The sequence below is a fragment of the Hakea prostrata genome, unplaced genomic scaffold (assembly GCF_041222555.1).
Source record: "Hakea prostrata isolate BN-2017 unplaced genomic scaffold, UWA_Hpros_2 contig_198, whole genome shotgun sequence".
Taxonomy (NCBI): domain Eukaryota; kingdom Viridiplantae; phylum Streptophyta; class Magnoliopsida; order Proteales; family Proteaceae; genus Hakea; species Hakea prostrata.
In genome coordinates this window covers 21161-30338 of record NW_028291317.1, presented here as the reverse complement: position 1 = coordinate 30338, position 9178 = coordinate 21161, and positions in this window count along the sequence as shown.

The following is a 9178-nucleotide window of genomic DNA, read 5'->3' as shown; positions in this document are numbered from 1 at the left end:
GGATCTTCGTCAAAACTCTTCCTTTTGCATCAAAGGTATGTCTACACTCTCTTCTTCTTCTCCATCTCTGTTTTTCTTTCCTTTTTGAGTTGAGACAGTAGAGGAGATGCTGCATTCTCTGTTGCAAACATCTCTGGACTTGTCTCTCATGTTCTTCCTAAGGATTAATGGCTAATGCAATGATCTTAACCATGATCATTGCAAGCTTTTGAAGGAATCATGATCAAATCATGATCTTGTCTTTGTTTATCTTTTGATTTAAATTCTGATCTTCTTAGATCTACTATATTGATCATGTTAGTAGTCAATTGCTGTGTTTTCTTTTCATGATCCATGATCTATCAATCTCTAGTTGTTTCTCTTCTACCATACCATGCTGTCTTCATGAATCATGATAGTTACATATATGGTAGGTTTTGTTTCCTTATTTAGATTTATGCTCTTAGGTGTATTTTCTTGAAGATCTAAGTATGCCTTCCATGATATCTTTATCTGAATCAATGATTCATTCTCCTATTGTTCTTGTCTATGATTTCTATATTGAATTCTTCAAGAACCATGATTGATCTAATTATGGTAACTTTTTGTTTCCTAATTTGTATCTTGAAGACTTGATTCGATTAGTGTTTTGAGGTCCCCTATATGTTAGAATACTACTAATGTAGTTTACCCCTTGATTAGTACCCTTTTGAACCACCAAATTCGGATTTTATAACTTAAAACTCTGATTTTGTAGGCTATCGTCTTCATTGGTCGACTTGATTGGTCGATCAGGCGATAGACCAATCCAATCGACCAATTAGTACAGCAACTCAAGAATTGGTCTGTTTTGGATGTTTTGGTATCTTTTCTGTTAGGGATCTTTCCTAATATGTTGTATACACTTGTTTAGGACCCCCTTCTCAAGTTTGTCAAGATCTTACTTGATTTCTTAGGATTCCTTTGCAAGATATAAAAGGTAAGGATGGTTGCTTCTTTAACAACATAAATTGCATATCTTAGTTTCTATATTTGAATCTTGTTAATTTATTTCTTTAATTAGATTCTTATAATGTTATACTACTGTGGTACTATCTTGATATCAGTAGCATTACTTATTTATATTGAATTGACTCATGTATGATTTACTTACCAGTTATATACAAGTTGATTGTAATTATTGATTTCTTTCCATATATGAAGTTACCATATATGTGATGTTATGAATTGATGCTTGTGTATGCTTAAGTATGGTTTGGAAAGGAGAGGTGTCCTTTTGACACTTCTGTCCTTGGACTACTACGGGAATATTATGGGATGTTTCCGGAGATGCCCTCTGGACACCTTCCTAAACTGTTGGATGACATATTTAGGACTGTCTAGTAGTGTTTGGCTAGGATGTCCCGTTATGTCAGACCCTAATCGGAGGGGTATTGAGACCGAACGACCCGTGGTAGCAATGGGGATTCATGGGCGCTCAAGACCGGTAACCAACCTGTGAGAGGACAGGAATCACATTGTGGGGGCCATTTATTGGTAGGGTTGCATATGGTTAGACTTGGGCTCACGGGCGCTCAAGACCGGTAACCAACCCGTGAGAGGACGTGAGAGCTTCCCGTTTACCATATGTGGATAATCAATAGGGTTGATGAGTCCGTAGTCAGGGACTATGAGGACTCTAGTGTGAAGGATACCGGAAAGGATCGTCAGGGACGAGGAATGGACATATCTGGATCTGACTTGATGTAACTAAGTAGAAGACTTGCATTTGGCTAGGCTTAACCCTGACATGCGCCGGTACTTAGACCAATGGTGATGTGAGAGAGTGGTGACCTATACCCCCAGCCATGGAATGTCCCGAGGGATGCCGGACCCATTACCAACTGATGATGAGTGAATGAGACTTTCCTAAAGAAGTACGGTGCTATGACTTAAAGCATGTCTGCCAATAGAGACCAGCATATATAGAGTTAGATTCATACATTCATTGTTTGTCTCATACCATATTGCATCTATGTTTGTTTTGTAATCCTGCCATTTATGTTATTATGGATTTAACTGCCTTACTGAGTTTCTTTGAAACTCATTCCTTTATCGTACAATGTTTGTTAGACTATTCTACAGGTTCTGAATATCATGACGGCTCGTATGAAGAAGCGCAAGGAGAAGAGGCATATCTCCAGGAAGGTGATTGCGGTTACGACAATTACACTGAAGATCCCGCGAGTGGTTATGCTCCGTACGATGCTTAGTCCAACCATAGAGTGGAAGCGCCCTTGTGCCATTTATGAGATTCATACTTATAGGGATATTGTCTATAAGATTGAGAACAATTTAGTTACCTTTTGTACCTGCTATTGGGATTAGATCCTATCCTGTTTATTCTCTTTTAGAACTACTTTTCCGCTAGTTGTAGAGTGGGATTTCGCCTCACTTTACTTATCTGATTTAGACACTCTGATTATATTTAGTACTATGATTTATATATGATTCATTCTTTCCTTATTTGGATCTATGGTTTATCTTTCGCACTTCGATTATTATTGTTCATGATTATGTTATTGTTTATGTGGGAGGTTGATTACTCGATACCTGATCCTCGGCCCGTGGATCACACTCTCGGGTATGCCAGATAGGGTACCGGCTGGGAGGATGTGACAGACATGGCTTCCTAAGATTTTCAAAGATAGTAAAATTGAAATCACGGTCCAACTTTAAAGTCAACATTTAAACTAACCCTTCTTTACCCAAAACAGATAGGGTGACCTGGCTAGGTTTGGGCTGGATTTCACATCATCAATGAAGACTATCACAAACTTATCGAGCACATCATGAAAGACTCGGTTCATGAGGTCCATGAACACAGCAGGAGCATTAGTCAAACCGAAAGGCATAACTTAAAACTAATATGACCATACCTTGTTCTAAAAGCCATCTTGAAAATATCATTTGACTTCACTTTCAACTGGTGATATCCAGACCTTAAATCAATCTTTGAGAACACTGCTGCACCCTTCAACTGATCAAAGAGATCATCAATTCGGGGCAGTGGGTATCTATTCTTAATGGTCAACTTGTTCAACTCATGGTAATCAATGCACAGACGCATACTATCGTCCCTCTTCTTAACAAACAAGACCAGGGCTCCCCAGGGAGAAACACTGGGTCGAATAAAACTTCTATCCAAGAGTTCTTTAAATTGCTTTTGCAACTCAACCAACTCAATAGGAGCCATTCTATAAGGAGCCTTAGATATCGGGGCAGCACCAAGGATTAGATCAATAAAAAATTCCACTTCTCTATCAGGTGGCACACCTGACAGATCCTCAAGAAAAACATCATCGAAGTCACATACAATGCTAACTTCTTCTACTTTCTTTCCTTCCTTAATCTTTCCTTTAGGTGGCATACATTACCCTCTTATTAATGAATAGACATTTCTTTTTCATGTTGGCCTTTCCATTTCCCCGTCTCCTGCCGAAATCTTGCCTTGAATATCAAAGTATAAATGATAAAACTTATCACTTAACTTTACTTTCCTCACCGAATAATAATCTTGTAGAAATATTGTGAAGATGCGTTTCGGAAAGATGCATTAATCTTCCCCACTACTTCATTTATTGCAAAGTCCACACGTTTCCCTTCGAAGTTCAAACGTTTTCTTGCTTTTGTATACCATTCACTGTTTCCAATGAATCGGAAATACATCCATTATTTTAATGGCGGTGCGATGATTGGAGGTATCTTTGCATCAGGTGCTCGTTTCCACATGTTTCCATGTGGCATCCCTCTAACCGTTGATCTTGCTTTCTGTGGATTTCGAAGCGTCATTTCGATCTAGGTCGTCGGTTGTCCTTAGCCTTCAACCGTCGTCTTAATACCTGAGGCTATTTAAAGCCTTCGTGGGTACTCTCCATCTATCCTGCTATCTGCAAGTTAGATTTTCTAAAGTGCTCAAGCGACATTCCGTCCTTCTGCCTGCTCCCGTATTCCTCGTACTCCAACAACAGCTCTATCAACTTCTGAACAAGTGAGTTTTTTGATTACTCATCTCTTTCCCCACTTCCTCCCTTGAGTAAACGGCACAGCAGTAATACTTGGGGTTTATTTAATCGGGTTTTTCAAAAGTGATAGAGAACTAGGGTTTTCCCTCTTTATTGTCATCGTTGGTTTTCTGTACTAATACGGCTTTTCTTTTTGCATAGTGGCTCCCAAGATCAACCCAAACTTTATCAGAGCGAAATCTAGCAAGAAAATCGTTCTGTCGGCGGTGGTTGGGGCCAGTGAGGTGGTTTCAGCTAGTGAATCCTCCAAGCGTAAGGCGACTGCTGTTGGTGAATCTTCAAGTCAGATTCCCACAGTTTTTATTGATGCCGTCCCTGCGCCTCTTTTGCCAGAAGTGATCGCTCGTCTTTCCCAGGAAGATCTTGATCACTCCGTTGTTGATGGCGTTGCCGACGCCCCTGCTGGTGAGACTGTTGGTGCACCCGCGAAGGAGACTCTTCGGGCATCTGAGGCAACTATGTTGGCATCTGATGAAGGTGTGGTCCCAGCAGGCGCTGCTCCTATTTCCAATTCTAGTGCTTGTTTGGCATCCTCCTCCTCTCCTTCCGAGTTGGAGGATTTTGCCACCAGGAAGCGCCGTCGGGTGACAAGTGATGCAGCTCATCCTTCTCATCCTTCGCTGAATTAGTGTCAAACGAGTTTGACAGAGCGTTGGAATGGTGTACTTTCTGCTTGAATGACTTCCGAGAGCGCAGCTTCTTTCCAAACTTCCGGATGAAGTCTTTACGAAGTCACCGGTGATGTAAGTCTTTCTTCATTATCTTTCGATTCTGAAAAATTACTCTTCTCGCTCCTTTTTAACTCGAAGTTGTTTGCAGGAGTCTTCTCGGTAACTTCCACAACCAAGTGGAAGCAGTTTCTAGGCTCGATAGGTTGAGCAATGAAGTTTCCAGGCTTCGGAAAATCTCTGAAGCTAAAGATGCTGAGATTGCTCGCCTTCGGAAACTAGCTTGGGAGGTGGCAGGAGAAAAGAATTCAATGATCGGTCATCTTCAGTCGGACTTGGATGATGCCAGGGAGAAGATTCGGTGACTGGAGCGAACAGTTGGAAAGTCAGGAGCCAAAGGATCTGAGACATTACCTCCAAGGCAAGCTGTCGTTCCTTTGCCCGAATCCCTTCCAACTGATGTTCGCAGAGCCTGTCTTCAAGTATTTACACAGTAAGCCCTTTGTTGATATGTTGAATGCTTATAACTTGCAGGTGTTCCGGGATGGTGAGAACAAAGTATGGGAATCAATATTAAGGAAGGATCCTCATTTTGATACGACTCCCTACAGTGTTGTTTGCCATCCTGAAGTATTTACCCACCTGGGTATTCCTCCTCCTGACTAGACCAAAGATAAGATTGATCCTCCACCTTCCGATCCAGATATTATGCATTATCTGGAAGATTCTCTTGTTTATTCTCCCCTGGAAGAAGTCAATTATGACGAGCTCGTCTGGATAATGAGTATGAGATTGTGGAGGATTTTATGCATACCGAAACATTTTTTGTAATCCTCATTTCTCCTCTTCTTTTCCTTGAATCCACACCAATGGTTGACTCATATGTTTATTCTAGCAAAGTCGTGTCGATCTTGTATAACTTCTTAACAGTCACTGATGATGACTTTCTTTTTTGACCAAAGATTGTATCCAGCTCTTGTAATTGTTTTGATACTAGCCTCTTTCGATCTTTTGAAGAAATAAGAAATTAACTTCATCTTGAACTTTGCTAGCCATTTGAATCGCTGTTGAATTAGGTCTTAGTTGTTTGAAACAATGCTTGTACTTAAAGATTTCCGGAGAAATACAACAAGTCTGAGAAGGAACTCACTCGGGTCTTAAACCGATGCCTTTACTTAAGGATTTCCGGAGAAATACAATAAGTCTGAGAAAGAACTCACTCGGGTTTTAAACCGATGCCTTTACTTAAGGATTTCCGGAGAAATACAATAAGTCTGAGAAGGAACTCACTCGGGTTTTAAACCGATGCCTTTACTTAAGGATAATTCAAAAATTCAATAAGTCTTGAAGGAACTTACTCGGGTTTTAAACCGACGCCTTGCAAAAGGAACTCACTCGGATTTTCATCCGATGCCTCGACTTCCGAAAGTTCGAAAAAATTCCATAAGTGTTGAAGGACCCACACGAATTTTCATTTGATGCCTTATAGTTGGATCTTGTTCTTGAATGTGGTGTATGATGCCCCCAACCAAAAGATAGTTTGTCGAAAGCCAAAAATTGCATTGATTGAGTTGAAAATGATTACATCGCGAACAAAATTGAAATCATCATCAAGGATAAAACTTTTTGAGATGCCTAGCATTCCACGAACGATCCAACTCTTTTTGGGTGTTGATGTTCTTCAGCCTGTAAGCTCCTGAACCGACCGGTTTCACAACCATATAAGGTCCTTCCCAAGAAGTGTCACATCCTCCCAGCCGGTACCCTAACTGGCATACCCGAGAGTGTGATCCATAGCCCTAAAGATCAAGTTTAGGAACGATCATATCCATTTCGCACAATAACATAATCAAAAGCAAGAACAAATCATAATGTTCAAGTAATTTATAATAAAAGTCAAGAAAGGATCTCAGAAGGATCACTAAGAATATCAGAGTGCAAAAACATGATACCAAATCAAAAGACAACTGTAGAGTATAGCGGAAATATACTCCATAGACATATGCGGAAGGTAGATCGAAATCTAAGTAAAGCTCTAAGCTAATACAAGTAAAGTAAAAGATAAGTCTAGAAGAAACAAGAGAAATCTAATCCACATCTTCAGTCGGCTCTTCTTCATCTTCAGTCTTCATCTTCTTCACCTTGCCTTTCCTTATATGGACCGTCATCATATTTCAAACCTGTAGAGAAGTCTAACAAAAGATATGGTACAAAAGGAGTGAGTTTCGAAAGAAACCCAGTAAGGTAGTTAAATCCATAATCACATAAATGGCAGGATTTCAGAACAAACATAAATGCAATATGGTATGAGACAAACAATGAATGTATGAATCTAACTCTATGTATGCTGGTCTCTATTGGTAGACATGCTTTAAGTCATAGCACCATACTTCTTTAGGAAAGTCTCATTCACTCATCATCAGTTGGTAATGGGTCCTTCATCCCTCAGGATATTCCATGGCTGGGGGTATAGGTCACCGCTCTCTCACATCACCGTTTGGTCTAAGTACTGGCGCATGTCAGGGTTAAGCCTAGCCAAATGCAAGTCTTCTACTCAGCTACATCAAGTCAGATCCAGATACATCCATTCCTCGCCCCTGGCGATCCTTTCCGGTATCCTTCACACTAGAGTCCTCATAGTCCCTGACTACGGACTCATCAACCCTATTGGTTATCCACATATGGTAAACGGGAAGCTCTCACGTCCCCTCACGGGTTGGTTACAGGTCTTGAGCGCCCGTGAGCCCAAGTCTATCAATATGCAACCCTACCAATAAATGGCCCCCACAATGTGATTCCTGTCCTCTCACGGGTTGGTTACCGGTCTTGAGCGCCCATGAATCCCCATTGCTACCACGGGTCGTTCGGTCTCAATACCCCTCCGATTAGGGTCTCGACATAACGGGACATCCTAGCCAAACACTACTAGACAAATCCTAAATATGTCATCCAACAGTTTAGGAAGGTGTCCAGAGGGCATCTCCGGAAACATCCCATAATATTCCCGTAGTTGTCCAAGGACAGAAGTGTCAAAAGGACACCTCTCCTTCCCGAACCATACTTAATCGATCACAATCACAAATCAGTCATATCATACACATTTACAATATATAGAAAATGTACCATAATAAGATTCATCTCATATACAGTTGACAAATAAAGACTTTCATAAACTAAAGAAAGCAAGTAAATAATGCTACTGTAATTGAAGTAAATACAGCAGTAATATATTCATAAAAGAATCTAATTATGGTAACAAATCCAAAAGATTCTAATATAGAAACTAAAATCACACAATCTATGCTATTACAGAAGTAACCATCCTTACCTTATATAACTTGAAGAGAATCTCCAAGGATCAAGGAGAATCTTCCCAAACTTGGCAAGAAGGTCCTAAACAAGTATATATATCATATTAGGAAAGAAACCTAAAAGGAAAGATATCAAAACATCCAAAACAGACCAAATCTGGAGTTGCTATACTCATTGGTCGATTGGATTGGTCTACTGTCTCAGTCGACCAATGAGTCGACCAATAGAGACAGTGGCCTTCAAAATCAGAGTTTGTAGAATATAGAACCGAATTTGGTGGCTCAAAAGGGTACCAAACAAGGGGGAAACTACTATGAAAGTATCCTAGTATATAGAGGACTTCAAAACACTAATCAAATCAAGTCTTCAAGTTACAAATTAGGAAACAAAAGTTACCATAATTAGATCAATCATGGTTCTTGAAGAATTCATAGTAAAAATCATGGACAAGAACGATAGGATGATGGATCATAGGTTGTGATAAAGAAATCATGAAAAGCATGCATAGATCTTCAAGAAAAATATATCTAAGACTGAAGAACATGAATCTAAATAAGGAAACAAAACTTACCATAAATTTATTAGTCATGGTTCTTGGAGAAAGCATGGTATGATCAAGAAGAAAGAACTAGAGATTGATAGGTTACAACTCTTGTAAAGAAAACACAGCGATTGACTACTAATATGATCAATAAAACAGATCTAAGAAGATCAGAATTTGAATCAAAAGATGAACAAAGACAAGATCATGATTTAGATCATGATTCCTTCAAAAGCTTGCATTGATCATGATTAAGATCATTGCATTAGCCATAAATCCTTAGGAAGATCATGAGGGATGAGTAGAGAGATGTTTGCAACAGAGAATGCAGCATCTTCTCTACTATGTCAGCCCAAAAAGGAAAGAAAAACAGAGATGGAGAAGAAGAAGAGAGTGTAGACATACCTTTGATGCAAGAGGAAGAAGATTACTTGAGTTCTTGCGAGGGATCAACCAAGGATGCAAGGAAATTGATTAGAATGGAGTTCTAACTCGTTCCAGAGGCTTAGGAGGTAGAGGAGACGAACTAATCCCAAGATTGGACTTAAATAGATCAACAAAGACCTAAATCTGGAAAACAGATCTCATTGGTCGATTGGATTGGTCTACTGGCC